General features: G+C 39.8%; 1 protein-coding gene across 1 annotated transcript in view; it reads right to left on the reverse strand.

The window, feature by feature from the left end:
• DNAJC15 (DnaJ heat shock protein family (Hsp40) member C15) overlaps window positions 1-17,893 on the reverse strand; it is a 158,271-nt gene that overhangs the window by 930 nt on the left and 139,448 nt on the right. The window lies entirely within an intron of this gene.

A 17,893-nucleotide genomic window follows, 5' to 3' on the forward strand; every position in this document is an offset into this window, starting at 1 on the left:
TCACATGTTAAATACTGTTTTATTTTTAATTCAAATACTGCATTACCAGACTATCTTGCTAAACAAGTAAAGTCACATTGTTAAGCAAAAGCGCTTCATGCCAAACCATAAAAGATAATCGACCAGTTCAAAATAATATGTCCTATTTTTCCCTCTATTCATGTGGATGTAAACGCAAGCCAAATACTGCCGCACCAAAGCGGTTTATAAAAGATATGCCTATTTACTCCTAATCCGGAACAATGTCTTTGCTGTATGCCTCATCAAACAGAGTGATCATACTTCAGTAATCTTTCCGCGTGCGACTGTTTAACTCTTCCCTCATGCGCCTACCATCTGCCTACAGCCCCTGCTAATTGAAATGCTAGGGCCACATTAGTGATACCTGATCAGCGGAAAGTAACACGCAACTTACAAATAAGGTTCAAAGAGCTGCGTGCGCAGTTATTATGTGCATATGTTTCCTCATCTTAAATTTTAATTTAGGAAACTGAATTGTTTGGTTACAAGTAACAGTCAGCTGTGTCAACGTGTGCACAATTAATTCCTTTCCGGCAGAAAATACTCAACATAATGTTATGCTGTGTTTGCCAGTAAACGGACTACCTACACCAGCACTGTGGTAATATAACTCTAATTATAAAGCACTGTCTACACCAGCACGGTGGTACTATAGCACTCATTATAAACGTGCTGCCTAGACCTACATGTGGTAATATAGCGCTAGTTATAAATCACTGCTTAGACCTGCGTGTGGTACTTTAGCACTAATTCGAAATGTGCTGCCTAGACTTGCATGTGGTAACAGAGCGCTAGTTATAAAGCACTGCTTAGATCTGCGTGTGGTAATACAGCACTAACAATAAACCTCCTGCCTCGACCTTCATGTGGTAATAATATAGCCCTAGTTATAAAGCGCTGCCTAGATCAACATGTGGTAATATGGCACTAATTATAAAAGTGTTGCCTTGACCTACGTGTGGTAATATAGCACTCTAAATAAACCTGCTGCCTAGATCTGTGTGTGGTACTAAGTGCTAATTATAAATGTGCTGCCTAGACCTGAGTGGTAAAATAGTGCTAATTATAAAGCACCTCCTAGACCAGCTTGTGGTAATATAGCGCTAATTATAAAGCACTGCTTAGACCTGCCTGTTGTATTATAGAGCTAATTATGAAAGCACTGCCTAGACCTGCGTGCGGTAATATAGAACTATTTATAAACCTGCAGCGTAGACCTGAGTGTGGTAATAAAGCCCTAGTTATAAAGCACTGCCTAGATCAGCTTGTGGTAATATAGCACTAATTATAAACGTGCTGCCTAGACCTGCATGTGGTACTGTAGCGCTAATTATAAATGTGCTGCCTAGACGTGCGTGTGATAGTATAGCGCTAATTATAAACCTGCAGCCTAGACCCGCTCTGATAATATACCGCTAATTAAAAACCTGGTGTCTAGACCTGCGTGTAGTAATATAGTCCTAGTTACAAAGCACTGCCTAGATCAGTTTGTGGTAATATAGTGCTAATTATAAGAGTGGTGCCTAGACCTGCGTGTGGTAATATAGCACTAATTATAAAGCACTGCCTAGGCCTGCGTGTGATAATACGGCGCTAATTATAAATGTGCTGCCTACACCTACGTGTAGTAATATAATGCTAATTATAATTATGCTGCCTAGACCTAATTATGCTGCCTAGACCTGCGTGTGGTAATATAGTGCTAGTTATAAATGTGCTGCCTAGGCCTGTGTGTGGTAACATAGCGCCAAATATAAATATGCTGCTTAGACCTGCGTGTGGTAATATAGCACTAATTATAAAGCACTGCCTAGGCCTGCACGTGGTAATATAGCGTCAACTATAAATGTGTTGCCTAGACCTGTGAGAGAGATCAAATTTAATAATATAATAGTGGCATATAAGTTAGCATATGGTGATCAACCTACATTTAAAGCCTAACAAAGAAAATAACATGAGTTGTAAAATGTGCACGTTTGAATTCTGGTGGACCATGTGGCCGCCAGTTGTATAAAGAAATATGTTTTAACCTGACAGACTTTACATTCATATTAAATGAAGTACTAAAATGAGTTAATGTTAAGAGTTTTCTTATTAAAATGGACATTAAGAATTGAAAGTATTAAATGAATATGAATTAATCATACTTATGTTGATTAAATAAATTTTATTATTGTGAGTTACATGTGTGCAGAAAAATAGGTTTAAAACTGTTCCAACATGTCAAATATGTTGCAATAAAATAATTTGTTTTGCATATTTGATTATAATTGTAAGGTGCACAATAAGTTTATTAATGTATTAATTGTTTTAATGTGCATTTAGGCTTTATTAGCTTCACTAGGCTTGAAAATATTCATTTTGCAGCAGTACTGGAAAACCAGCTGTTTATTCTGTCCCCTCTGACATGAATTATTTTCCTAGGTTGCTAATGTGATGTTGAATGTCCTATTGTACTGAAGGCGAAGGAACATGTTTGTCACTAACAATGTTGCATTATTTGTTCTAGCTGTCAAGACAGGAAACGTATGATTCTCATGAAAATGTATTTGTTCATTTAGTGTACCATGAGAGAAGATCCTGATGTTGCAAATTATTAGGTAATGTGATATTTTGTTGGAACTGTGTGAAGTTAGCCCACCTGAAGGATCAATTAAGAGGGTTGTGGTTATTAGTAAGAGACTTTGATACTTGAAGATAGTTCACTCCTGCCTCGAAGTTGTCCAGAACTCTGCTGGCGTCCATCTATTCTTGCTCAAGTCTGCGGTCACCCTTTGTTTTCTTTAAGTTCCCTGAAGTGTTTTCTCATCTTAGTCTTAATTTCCGTATTGTGATATGTGCTTCAGTACTAATAAGCCCAACTAATTCTGAATTGCTGATCTGTCCTATGTGCAGCCTGTGTTCTGCACTGTCCTGATGCTGCTGCTAAATGACATCAGAAGAAAGTGACCGTTCTGCCTGACTAAGGATGACTGCTGTCCCATGAAGAGAGTTATAGCTAAATGTTTTTTTGTGTCCTTTTCAGTTAATTACACCAGCGTATTTTTATAGTGAGTTGTTCTAGTTAGATGATTTTTCCAAATTATTTATTTTGGTTTTATTTTTGCCCGCATGTGTTAGTCCGTTGCCACACATGCATGTCAAAATGTATGTTTGTGATAGGAATGGTCCAGCCCTGAACTAAGAAATTCTGAATGGTAAAAACTGTATTTTGATGATTTACTGATGTCACCATCATCTGATTTGAAAACTAATGATAATGGGCATATTGTGCTGTTGCTAATCTATATTATTCTTTTGGAGTGTTTAAGAGTATTGAAGTTTAGTAGGTTAAATCTTTTCAGACGTTTCGGTTAGCTTATGGTTTTCATGTATGTTTATAACTTTTTTTGCGCACCATATATGTGACATTGATTTTGGGATTGTAATAAAGCTTTGAACCTTTATTCAGTTTGGAGTTTGATTTAGAGTTAAATTGTTCATGGTGTCTAGAATTGTTTATGGATTATGTCATTGATTTGTGATTGAATGATTCGGACTACTACACTTTGCCAATTCCAAAGACCTAGACAACCTCAATAGGTGAGAATAGTGATGGTGCCTCACCAGCACGTTTGTGGTTTCTGAACCCGAAGCGGGGAGAAAATCTTTCTGGTACAATGCAGCAACAGTTTTGGTAGCAGAGTTATGGTTTTGTCTTGTGAGGAGGAGAATCAGAATTTGCCCACATTGTGAGTTGTTCTTGGTGTAGTGTGAGGATTGATGAAATTCCAGCATTGAGTTACAAGTGTACGATACGTGTTTTGAGTGGGGTTTGTGCTTGCAGTGCTTTGAATAAATCACAATGAAGTGTGATGTCTGAAGTGAGTAGGGAGTTTGCATACTCCAGGTAAGAGAGTAGGGAGTTGGCGTACTGCAAGTGAATGTTGCACTTTGTGCTAAAACAAATTTGCCCATGTGGTTGTTGTTTACGGGTCCTGCGAGGCTTAAGACTCCCGAGTACTATTTAAGTGTATGGGGACACTTGGTTAATTTATTGCTTATTGTGAGGAGTTGGTCGATTGAGCGCTGTTGACAATACCAGTAGATTCAGTGAGTTTGTGTTGTTGTTGTTTAGTAATAGGTGGATCCTGAGTGCGCAGGGTGAATCTGTACCAATCAGTGTCAGATTTGCAGGTCAAATCTTACTTGTGTTTGTGAGAAAGCCATAACCGGAAGAATAGCTGTTTGTGCGAAAGGCCACAGTCGAAAGTTCCGTACAACTTTTAAAGTGTTTGAGTCCTACTCGTAGTGAGCAGACAGGTTTTGTTTTTGTGCTCGCAATATTTGCATTTAGGTTTTGTGTGAGAAGTGTATGAGATGGCTCTGAAGTGAGTCACAGTTGATGAGCGAAGTAAGTGTGACACCATTTGTTCCGCACTGGGATAGGTCGGTTGGTGAGAAAAGCTGCCCACAGATTGGTGGACAAGACTGTGCTGCAACAGGTTGAGAACAGCTTGTGAAAAGGATTGTGGAATTGGAAATTACCTCTTGCTTTTGTAGATTTTGTGTTTGTGAATTAGATTTGTGTAAAAATTAAGTTTTTCTAAGCTTTAAGGAGCGCATTGAGAGATGTTTTTACTCCAACTAAAGAGGGTGAGCTTACTCCACTTGAGGGTAAATCAGCATTCCAGGTAATGGAGGAGAGAGGAGTTTCTCCATGTCTTTGGGTAAATCAATGGTGCAAAATAACTGAGAAGGAGAGTACTTTAGCTTTCTCCTGGTACAGAACCAATAATTTGAGAATATTGGAGAATGTGAGGAGGGTGTTGTACGAATCAAAGCCCCTTCCTAGACCTGCACAATTTGAAGCACTTGCTATTTGGAAACTAGTTGCAATACAAAAAGAGGCTCAGAAATTTGAAATGAGAATGAGGGAAGCAGAAAAGACGCTAGTGGAAGCTAGATGGGATGCAGAGCAGAGAATGTGGAGAGCAAATACATTACATGCAGAGAAGGTATTTCCAGCAATTACACATGAAGGAGATGGAAGTGGTAAATCTAAAGCCAAAAAGAAATCTGAGGAAGATACTGAACAGATATTGGGTGAAAAAAAACTGGTAGCAGGTGTTGCAAGTGATTCAGAGGATGAAGTTATAACTCAGCTGTTGCAAAATCATCCACCACCATATAATGCAGTCACATCTGTAAGCCAGAATATAATCCTGAATGTTGCCACAGCCTCAGCTGCACAAAGCCATGTTCAGATAATTCCAAATGTGCTTACTGCTAATGTTGCAAAGGTGCCAGCAGTTTATCTAACAGTTACACTTGTTAATACAGTTCAGAATGTCCCAGTTCCAGTTATGCCACAGCCCATTAAGAATGCAGTAATGATTTAGTTTGAGTCCATGCCTAGTGTACAGACACCTGCACAATATCTGTCCCTAGTAACGACACCACAGAATGTTGCCCCGAATCAGTCAAATCAAGCTTTTGGTACAGTGTTAACTGGCCAAAGTAAAGGATTGATGTTCCCGCCAAGTCAAAGGAATTTGTCAGGACCGCATGCATTGACAGTTCCTGTAACAATAGGTCCAGTAGTCCCACTGTATGCCCAGACTAATAATGTGTAGTCCCCAGATTCCAAGTCCAGTATCGGCAATTAATTCACCTTTTGGAACTTTTGCAGGAACGCAGAGACTGAGCACTACTGTGCCAGCCATGACCCCTATGAATTATTTTGGTTAAAACCAGATATATGATAGAGTAGGTCCACTGATTGATGTCATAGGCTCCCCCATGCTCTACAGGTTCATCTGTATTATCTGAGGAGCAGGCTATGAGAGCCCTAGGCAATGTACCACACTTTCTTCCCCAAGACAATGGAAGTAACATTAGTTTACAAGGACTGACAGCCCAACAACCGACTGAATGGTTAGACAACGTGAGTAGAGCATCAGTTCCAGGAAACATGTCTGAGGGAGAAAAGATATTGAACTTGGCCCGATTAAAATTGGAATTAAATGAGATAATTGAGGGAACATTTGAATTAGACAGAGTAGATTCTTACAATGAAAATGAATCGTGCTTCATGTGCAAGGATGTTACTCTTCGAGCAGGATAGGTTTATGAGAAATTAATAAATCTGGCAGAGAAATATGGAATCAAGATGAATAAATCCAAACAGATTAGAATTCGAGTCGAGAGACACTGTGAACATGAGATCACCTGGAATGAAAATTCACATTAAGGAGTTGATTCCGAGTATTCAAGCATGGGAAGCATTAGATAAATGGGAAGGCAGATGGGCAAAGAAAAGAGATCAGAAGGAAAAGCCGACTGCATCTTCAAATGCTATACAGCAGGCTGAAGGAGCTGTAAAAATGATGCCAAGGAGAGATATTCCTGGAGGGAATTTTGCTCAAGTCCCATCGAGCAGAAGTAACATAAAATGATTACCCAAAGTTGAGGGAGAAACAAGTGGATTGGTACTAGCAAACAGAGAGGTTTGTCACACTTGCTAAGTGTTTGTGGGAAGACTTAAACACTCTGTCTGAAATTGTGGTTCCAGCAGATTTGTGGGTTGAGTGCAAGAGGAGTGTTGATTGGCCAACACGTGAGCCACCAAGAGATGCAGTAATAGGGGTGCCATCTGAGGAGGTGATTAAGACCTAGAATAAGGTGACTGAGCTTCTGAAAACTAGAGTTTCCCCTAACAATATTGACTGGGAAAGAATTGAGAGAACATCTCAGGAAAAAAAAGAGTCTGTTCATGCTTACAATGAGAGATTGTTGCAAGCGTTCATGCAATACACTGGCACAGAGATAATTGAGCCGAGAGACATGATCAATTTTGTTTTAGATTCGTTCAAGGGTTGAAGCCTGAAATTAGCAATATGATTCAGAATCATTTGATTTGCTGGGATGGAAAGCAGACTGATGAAGTTTTGCATTAGGCAAAATACTGTAGTGTTGCAATTGAGTTAAAGCAGAAAAGATTAAGGGAAAAGGCAATGGTGATGCAACTCAAGTTTGCCCAAGCAGCAGGTATGCCAGATCTGCAAGAAATTATGAATGTAGGAGAAATGCAGGGAACAAAGCAGCAGGGAAATATGGTGCCTCAATTCAGGGGAAGAGGTTCTGGAATTCGAATAGATCCAAATGCAAATAGGGCGATGGTCAGAACATGAAGAAAATGCTTCATTGTCATGCGTGCGGCAACATTGGACACTGGAAACAGGAGTGTCCCTTTAGTAACGAAAATAATTTGGTGCAAGGTGGTGGTGTTGCACAGATGGTTGATAACAATCAGTTTAAAAAATAAAAGGGTTAAATGGCCCTGAAATCAAACCATGAATGTTCCTACTGGAGCAGTACAAATGCAGGTTCCCCAGCAACAAGTACAATTTCCCCAACGGCAAATTCAAGCCCCACAGCAAATGCAGATACCACAAGTTCCAATGGCACAGCAACAGGCAGTGGTTCCTCATCAGAATGTGAAACAAAGAACAAACGTGAATGTAAATCAGCTAATCATACAATCCCCATTGATTGAGTTCAGCAATGATTAAATGAGTAAACAATACATGAGTGAGAGTCCAGAAGAGGAAGAATGTGTGTTGGCTGCCTCATTGGAGGTAGATCAGCGTGGTCCTTATGTGAATGCGCGTGTCATGCGTCATGATGTTTCATTCTTGGTTGACACTGGAGCAACTCGTTCCACTGTTAGATCTGCAGAAATCCCTAATGTGCCCCTTTCTGGAACGACAGTTCAGGTTTAAGGAGAAGCAAACCGGATTTTGGTAAACCCCATTGCAGAGTCCACTCCAGTTAAAATAGGAACATTTAAGGGTCTGCATTGATTCGTAGTTTGCGGCTCAAGTCCTGTGAGTCTGTTAGGAAGAGAATTTCTATGCAAAGTAAAATGTTACCTCACTTGAACACATGAAGGGATAGCAATTCAAACCAATAGCAATGATGAGACTTCCAGTCAAACTGATGAGATGTATCCTCTCATTACATTGTTTCCTGCCATGACAGTTAAAGACCTACCTGATGAATCACAGGCGACAGTAACACTGAGAGCTGGGGATCTCTCTAGGAAAGATATTGGACTTATTTGAGGTTTTTAACCATTCAAAGTGACTGTAAAGCCAAGTGCAGTTTTCCCCAGGACAGCACAATATAACATGACTCCAGAAGTAATTGAAGGTAGTGCCCCAGTAATTGCAGATTTTGTTGGACTGGGAGTGTTAAAAGAAGTGATGGACAGCCCATGTAATTCACCAATTATGGGACTGCAAAAGCTAAGTGAGAAATACCACATAGTTGAGGATTTTAGAAAGGTAAATGAAATTGTGGTATTCTGTTGTCCCGTAGTGCCAAATCCAGCAGTGACTTTATTTCAGATTCCATGTGAAGCAGAATGGTTTAGAGTTATCGATTTGTCAAAAGCGTTTTTCTCAGGATAGTCAATTCCTTTTTTCGTTCCGATTTGGTAACCGTGTGAATTCATGGTACCGTAATCCACAAGAGTTTTCTGAATCTCCGTCCATTTTAAATCAGATTCTGAAGAAGAACTTGGAGTCTTTGAACATGCCATTTCAGTCTGCGTTACTGCAGTACATTGATGATCTAATGGTTGCGGCAAATACACATGAAGCTTGCAGACAAGATGCCATAGAATTATGGAATCATTTGGGTGAAAACAGACACAAGATTTCCCCTACTAAGTTACAGTATTGCCAGAAAGAAGTAAAGTATTTGGGTCACCAAGTTGGGAAAGGTGCGAGGAAAGTGTCCCAAGAAAGAGTTGCAGCAATTATGCAAATTAATCCCCAAGTTACACATAGAGATGTCAGAATGTTGTTGGGCATGGTGAGCCACTGTCACCAATGGATCCAACATTTTTCAGTAATTTCCAAACCATTGCGGAAGTTGGCACACAAATAAGTCATAGACCCAGTCCCCTTCAATGAAGAATGCATGAAAGCTTTCACTGAGTTGAGAGAGTTTGTGCAGAGCTCTAGCTTTGGGAATGCCTGATTACACGAAAGGTTTTGCACTGTTTTGTCATGAACGTGATGGTTGTGCTCTTTCTGTTTTGATGCAGTTGCAAGGAGGAACAAACATGTCAGTGGCATATGTTTCCACCACATTGGATCTTGTCGCTGCTGCTTTGCCTGGCTGCTTAAAGGCAGTGGCTGGCGCTGGTGTAATCATAAGTCAATGCAAAGGCATTGTGATGGGACACCCTTTAACTGTTTATGTCCCACATTCAGTTGAAGTACTTTTGAACAGGTCTAAACCCCAAAATTTGACCAATGCCCATCTTACCAGTTAAGAGTTATTGTTCCTAGGGTCAGCCAACATAACTGTTAAGAGGTGTGCAGTCTCAAAACCTGCCACACTATTGCCAGTATATGTTGATAATTCAAATGATGTTAATGAAATGTATGGGTTCCCGACTTCTTTGGAATCAAATCGAGGAATTAATTTTAATAATCAGATCATAAAGTTGTTGTGTACAGCACTGAACATTGAGCAACAATTGCTCTTCAGTTACAGACCAGAGGCATCTGGATTGGTGGAACAAATGAATGGAACACTGAAAGTTTGACTGATTGATTGACAGCGTTGAAATGGCCTAATGCTTTGCCTCTTGTCCTGATGAGCATGCGTAGCACCCCTGACAGGAAGACAGGACCGTCTCCCCATGAGATTCTTCTGGATCATGCAATGAGATTACCAGCAGTACCTGCAAATGCCCTTGTGAACATAACAGATGACTTAGTGCTGGATTATTGCAAAGGGCTAGCTGATATAGTTCGCTCTTTGCGTCATCAAGTTGAAGCAGCAAAAGTTCAAACGGCTCAAGAACAGTGTCACAGTTTGAAAGCTGTTGAGTGGATTTTAATTAAGAAGCATGCCAGGAAGACTTGCCAAGACCCAAGGTGGAAAGCACTGTTTCAAGTTATATTGGTGATGACAACAGCTGTGAAGTGTGCTAGGTCGACGCAAGCCATATACGCAAAGTTCCAGGTCCTCTTGAAAACACAGAGTCTGATCCTGCAAGAGCAAATGCTGAAGAAGAAGGGGTTCAGCTTGACCAAGCAGTGAGGACGGAACCAGTGGCTGAAGCAGAAATCGTGCAAAGTGGTGAAGGTGCATGCAGTCTGCATTCAGATAATAGTGCAGGAGAGCAAAGTCAACTGTTTCCTGCCAGTACAGCAAACATGGTGAAAGCAGTTGTGCCCGAAAAGAGAACTGTGAAAGGAGATAAATAGCCTGAAACTGCACATGAATTGGTTGCTGATAAACTCCCATCAATAACAGAGGCAGTTGAAGAGTTAAAACAGAGTGAAGATGAAGATGGTGCTGTAAGGAGAACGAAAAGGAAAACAGTGCCGAGTTGAAGATACTCTTGACCTGAATGGATCTATCTCGTCACAAATGGATAGGAGAATGAGTTAAGGCCTTTTGTTTTGACCGTGAGCATTCAGTTGAACATTCTGGAACTTGAAATTGCATTTGAACTGAGTTTTGAAATAACCTTGCTAATTGATCAACAAGGACATTACACTCTGGAAGTGACCATAAGCGATCATCAGACTGTGTTCTATTGAAATGAACGAACATTGAACTTTTTTGAGAGTTTTTTTTTTGGAATCTCGAAGCACTTTCTTGAAGATCGAGAACTGCTGTAAATAGTGCAACGACTTTGAAAAGCCGCTTTGTTTTTGATTTTGCTCTTACATTTTTTTTCTTTTTACTTTTCTCCTCTGATTCTACAGAAGCTATGAACCCTGGACAGGGCAAACACAGTAAATGTATGTATGCATTGGTTTCATAATAGTAGGTATGATTGTGTGTATTTTATTAATTGCAGGAATGAGCGTTTCAATGAAAGTAGACGTGAAAAGTACAGCAATTCCAGTGCAGAGAATGACATTATCCTAGCAGCAGAAGATCTAAAAGGATGAGGGATTGCTTCATTTGGGTGACACAAAGGGAGATTTGTCTTCCAATGTTTATTATAGCTTGCTGTATGAGTATGTGGACACAATGAATGTGCGTGATTGTTATGCTGTACACAAATCCCTTCGTAAGTTCAAGAAGGGATCACATATCATAGCTTACCACTAAATTATGGCATTAACTGTAGTTTATCATTAACAAGTATGTACATTGAAGAGTACATTCAGTATTTCTATTCTAACTATGATTTTGTTTTCTATTTTATTCCCATTAATTAGCGTTTGAGCAGTATTGTAAAGGATAGGAACATAGGTATAGTAGGAGGATTCTTTGAGCCTACACTTACTTTTGGCAAAACATATGCACACCGGAATAACTTAACAGGTCTTCTTACACAGGTAGAAAAGGAGCTTGTTAATTAAGTAGATGACAGAAGAAAAGCAATGAAAGAAAAGATAGATAAGGTTATAGTTTCCAAGATAAAAACAGTTCACAACACACCTGATACACAAGGGTGCTTAGCTTTAGATTGGCAACATGTAGGGAAGCTTTGTATATATAGGCTGTAGTAAAAAACGGACAATAAGTTTGTAGGAACGAGTGAATGCAGACGTGTTTCTGTTTAAGAATTAATGGCATTTTATGCTAAATGGACAAGACCCCGCTGTACCTGGTGTCTATCACATCTGTGATAAGAATTTATTACAAGTTGTCTAAATGCTGGAATGGTACATTCTTATCTAAATGCTGGAATGGTACATTCTATTTAGGAGAGTTTTTTTCTGAAACTCTATCAATTGAACAATAGTAACATTTCAGCAGGCATTGAAAGACCTAAAATGAAATTTAAAAGAGGAGCAAGTAGTTCAGAGATTACTGGAGATATTTTCATAGCTTTTATTCCATCAGTGCAAAGGAATAAAGAGAAGGAAGTTATCAACGATTGTAGATAAGTCATCAACTCATTTTTCAGGTTTCATATGGACACAGAAATAGTTGCAGAAAGGTCTATGATTTTGCAGATTTGCCTTGTGTTAGACATCCTTTTATCAAAAGAAGGCGGAGCACTGCTGCACTTACATTCCCGATAACAGCAGGGAGATAAGGAGATGCTGATCTAATTTGACGACTCTGAGAAATGACAAATGATCTGAAGCAGACAAATGTTTGGGACTCAATAGGTGAAGGATTCGTGAAAGTAGGATCTTGGTTTGGAAACTTGGAAAACAGTCTTGTGAAAAAGATCCTGAAAACTTTATTGATTGTGACAAGGGTGCATAATTTGTGCAGTTGGATTTTAAAAAGCTTACAATTTCTGAAAAAGTAAAGAATAAACAGAGGAGGGAAGAAATGGAAATGGAGAATATGAGAGACACTTATCAGACGATTAAGAGAATTGACAATAACAGCAAACCTAGATCTATGCATTATCAAACTACAAGGTTTTGATTTTGTCTCAGTGTAAATGAGAAAAGTTATTTTGTGAGCACATGGATTGCAGTCAGAGGAGAGATTGAGACAGATCAAATATAATAATATATGAGGGGCATTGAATTTGGTGATTAATTAACCTACGTTTAAAGCCTAACAGAGAAAATAACAGGAGTTGTCAAATGTGCACATTTGAATTATGGGGCACCATATACGTGACATTGATTTTGGGATTTAATAAAGATTTGAAAGTTTATTCAATATGGAGTCTGATTTAGTGTTTAATTGTTCATGGTGTCTAGAATTGTTTATGGATTATGTCATTGATTTGTGATTGAATGTTTCTGACTACTACACTGTTCGCCAAGTCCAAAGATCTAGTTGACCTCAATTGGTGAGAATAGCTATGGTGTCGCACCAGCGCATTTGTGGTTTCTGAACCTGAAGCGGGGAGAAAATCTTTCCGGTACAACACACCAACACCTGTGTGTGGTAATATAGTGCTAATTATAAATGAGCTGCCTAGACCTGCATGTGGTAATATAACACTAATTATAAAGCCCTGCCAAGACCAGCTTTTGGAATTTTGGAATACTTTTGGAATACAGCACTGATTACAAAGCACTGCTTAGGCCTGCGTGTGGTAATATAGCGCTATCCCTAGGCTAGCGTTGACACTGGACGCAGAAGATGTCAATGGCAATTCCCATTACAGCTTGTAGAGCCAGATGTTAATGATACTGCGAAAGAGAAGATGGTCTAACAACACAAATACTACAGGGTGGGGCATAGTTTTTGCAGAGAATAGTATTCTTATTGTATACTCTCCTCAAGATTCATGGACTACACCTGCTCTCCTAGTCAGAGGGGAATGGTGCCCCTTGCACCGAACAAAAAACTGCTTGGAATTGAGCATGCATCGCCATGGTAGTGCACAGACTTTACCCCAACTCCTTACATCCCAGCATGGCTTTCTCAAATTAGTACATTTTCTGTTCTTTCCTCCTGATCAATGATAGTCCTGAACAGAGAGCAAAGCAGGACTGGTACGCGTTGGTTAAGTGACAGGTCTCGGAATACAAGAAATATAATCGAAACAAGTGCCTCACTTTTTTATGCTGATCATATGGTGTTTCTAAAATAGGAACAAAAAAGACACAAGAGGGCCTGTAGGGGAAGTCTGACTTTGTAGAAATTTGAATCTAATTGGAGTTGACGGGTGCAGTTCGATGCCATAAAATCATCTGTTGGGGTCCTGGCCGCTGGTTTTGCCTGTTTCAACTGAAATGGACTTCGAATGGTTTACTTCACTTGGCCATTTTTATTTTTTTATATGTGATTCCCTTTAAAATGTAATTTGTTTCTTCGTCTTAGTTTTTCCACTTTCACTTATAACTTTTGCACTTTTATGTGCTCCATGTCTCTTCACTGGCAATGCCATGTTCCCATAAGTCACTTGGATACTTCACCTACTAATCTCACCTTGCTCTTCCTCGTCTGCCAACGCTTACATCTAATTTTTGCTTCATTTGGCTCCCACCCCTCCTCTCCCCCTCAATCTCTCACATGTTACCTGTTCATTTAAAATGCTTGGTTCTCACACTCACCGGCATAATACCAACCCCTAAAACAGATGGCAACCCAGTCACTCACTGCACCGTTCTAACACATGTGCTTCTTATATAAAGTCTCATTCAGGAGACAATTATCAAAAATTAGCTTGACGAAGTGTCTGGATATCAAGGCCTTTTCATGCAGACGGCAGTAACATTTCTAGATGCCACTGGAACAACAAGCAAATACATGGGAGGACAGGTTGCTGACATTAGCCCTGAATATACCCACTGGGGTACATTGTCAATGGAAAAAAGGGAACATAGACAATGAGATAGGGAGATGAACACTGGGGCAGGAATGCACAGACACTGTGGTAGAGATGCATAGATTCTGGGAAAAAGATGGGCAAACATAAAGAAAGAAAGACAACGACAAAGGGGAAGGGACAATCAAACATCGGACCAACAAAACACAGACAGAGGGGCAGGAAAGCAGCAAAACTGGGGTAGAGAGATCTAAACACTGGTTCTTGGAGACAAAGATATTGCTAAAAGGAAACACAGATTTTGTGGCAGCACGAGGCAGACACTATGGCAAAGGTAACAGTACGAGGAGACCTGGTTAACAGCTGGAAAGGGAGACAAGGATTAAGAATACACCAAAAACAGGGCTGGTAATGTTTGGATATTAGAGCATGGAAACGGACATTGTAAAAGTGAGATATGGACAAGTATCCGGAGAACAAGACAGAGACAGACACAAGGGTAATGCTGATATATAACACGCAGTGAAGGACACAAGGACATTGGAACAGGGATCTATAGATGTTGTGACTGGGAAACCAGGACAATAAAACAAGGACAGCAAGTACACTTACACAGACATGCACCAACTGGGCAGTGTTGTACAAACACTAGGATAGAGAAACATGGACTCTACTCCACCGGGACATAGTGCCTGTAGATCAGCAGGAACATATGAAAGAACACTCTCCTTTTGGTTTTCTTTGTTCTGACCAAAAAAAGAATCAAAGTTCTCAGATTTTAGCACATAGAAGTAACCTCTCATTTTTTGTGGACAATGTTATGGTGTCACTGACGTAACTCCAAACCGCAAAGTATTACTTGGAGTTAGAGACTTAACCTCCGACCTAAAATATTACTTCGGAGTTGGAGAATGAAAGGTTGAAGGGGGTGTATGGCTTTAAATCAGTATGTGGAAGGCATACTTGTCTTGTCTTTTTTGGCGCTTAAAAAAATAGGACAGTAATCCAAGCACAGCCTACTCAGCTGCAAGTATAACAAGCATTTTCAATGCAACAGGGCTCGCATTTGCACGAGTTGGAGCTATTTGCGTTGTAAACTCCTAACCTAACTTTTCTTGCCACACAAATTAAAAGAAAAGAAAAAAAAAAACACAGCGCAATCGCGCTATGTAAAATGTAGAATCGAAAACAGAAAAACTGAGCGCGACTGCGCTATGTAAAACCCCAGGGCTATCGCGCTGCAGGGAAAATTAACAGATAAAGTAGTCCGGACCCCAGGCTCAAAACATCGAGCCTCCTATGTTTTTGGCACTTTACCGGTGCTGTGTAAATGGGCTAAACACCGGAAAAGGCATGACGTATGCATGCCTTTCACAAATGAAAGCAAGCAGATTTTAAAGAGCAAGCCCAGAAACCAATGAAAGAGACTGACGTGACCTGGGCGTGGTCTGAAGCCCAAAGAGATTACTTTATGGACTGAGGCTTTGCGCTCGCCCATAAAAAAGGCTGTTTTCTCTAAAATTGGGTTTCAAGCCAAGGTCCATTGGAAATGCACTCCAGCATCCAACACCAACCTCCTGTAACAATCTGCCATTTCTTTAATTTTATGAATGACCAGCAAGCTCTTATTGGCAAATATCACAACTCTACAAGGAATCTGCAACAACAAACTATAACGTATGTCGTGGTGGCGGTTGGGGGATTTATTTGATACCTTTAAGGACCAAAGTATCTACTTTTAAGGATATCCTATTGCCAACCAGCAGCAAATAAATTCTTCTCAAGCCAGGTGTTTTACGACTTCTTTGAGAGGTCTCATTCATTCATTTTGGCATGCTCATTTATAATTTTGAGTTATACAAGAGAAGAAAAGAGTGCTGAATCACTCCTTTCAAACAGGCAACAAGGTCAGTACAATATTTACTCATTCGATCACAGATCGTTTGAGTGACCTTCACAGGGATAACGTTGTGATGTCTTATTTCCAGTTAAAATATATAAATCACCTCTTAATATGGTACAGACTTACCTATATAAATGTATGTGGAAGGATAGAAAGTAAGGGGTGCCAGTTGTAATTTTGAAAGCACTATGACACAGAGAGGGTTAGCTTTCCCAGATACTACAGAGTAACAAAGAGGCACCCACCTCACAATTATAGTAGCATGGTCTTAGAGGAAATGGAAAGTACTGAGCCCAGATTGTTGCAACATTTGTGGGAAGTGCATTGTCAGGCATTATCTGAAAGGCAAATAAGGATTTTCTGAACAACATATTTCCAGTCACATCACTTGCAGTTCGACATTTGGGACATAAGTGGAAATGAGGAAGGCCTTCCCACTTACCCATCCACATGAACACCAAAACCATATAATGTGGAATCCTCTCCAGCAGAAGGAGCAATTACACTGGCAAAAGTGTGGAAAGTTTAATAACAGGGTAAAAGCTGTTTTGAAGGAAGAAAGCAATTTTTCTATCCTTGAAAAAAGGAAATTGGTATACTCGAAAACAAGATACACAAATAATTCCCGATTAGGCACTGGATAATGCATCCAGAGTTAAAAACAGCAGTAACAACGGATAAAATAAAACAGATTATTACAATTTTCTCAGGAACAAAGACATTTGAGTCTGTCTATACTAGATACTAACAAACGGTACTAAGCAGAAAACAACTAATCTGACATGAAAAATACTTAAAATATATAAAATGAACAAATCTAGCAGATTGGCCACTCACTAAACACCTACTACATCGTGGAGCAGTTAGTGAGTATACCTTCTGGTATATGATGGTTCCTCCCTACTATCACTTGAAGTGTATGGCTCTGACACTTCACACCTCAGACACAACCTTCTTGAACAACAGCACCAGTGAATCCGCAACTGAGTTTGCACCTTACTTCATTTAAATCGATGTGTGACTCTCAAGTCGCCCATTCTGGCTCTGGTATGTCAATGCCGGTGATAGCTGTGACTATTCAAACTTGTTAATTCCTCTGGATCGAGTCGATTTCTTTCTCCCTTATCTTTCAGCTTGTCCTAGCAACATGATTGTACTCTGGGAACTTACCTAGGGCCGTGCCTTTATTAGTTCAGTACCGTAGTACTAGCCTTTTAATTGGCTATAGAGGAGCGTCAGAACCAGGACATTGCAAAGTTGCTGCAACCAGAATTGCAGAGCTACTGTGTACCATCTGAAGGCTAGGCTGCTGTGTATCTACTAACCAGAATTATCATACTACCGGTCCTCTTTGCTATGATATAAACCCTGAAAACAAACGTTTGGAGGCCTCCTTTTTTGAACATCTATGTTCTCCTCTAAATAGTCCATTCAATGGTGTTTTCTGAGGCACTATAAGGGGGTCAATTGTACCACAATACATCATCCACTAAGAGATGAAAAGTCACCTTGAATGCAATCATGAAACAGAGTTCAGTCATTGGTGTATCGTTCAAATCGATGTAAGAAAACATCTCAGGTGTGTTCAAGGAAATGGAATTGATACACTCTGACATTGCTTTATTTTAGCAATGCTTTGACTGTACTCATCTTGGGGTAGCTGGTTTTAACTGATCTAGAACACTACCTGGACTGAGTGAACATGTCAAAGCAATCATGGAACAGAGATTAGCGCTAGTTGAACCCATAATCCATAC

The sequence above is a fragment of the Pleurodeles waltl genome, chromosome 8 (genome assembly GCF_031143425.1).
Source record: "Pleurodeles waltl isolate 20211129_DDA chromosome 8, aPleWal1.hap1.20221129, whole genome shotgun sequence".
Lineage (NCBI taxonomy): Eukaryota > Metazoa > Chordata > Amphibia > Caudata > Salamandridae > Pleurodeles > Pleurodeles waltl.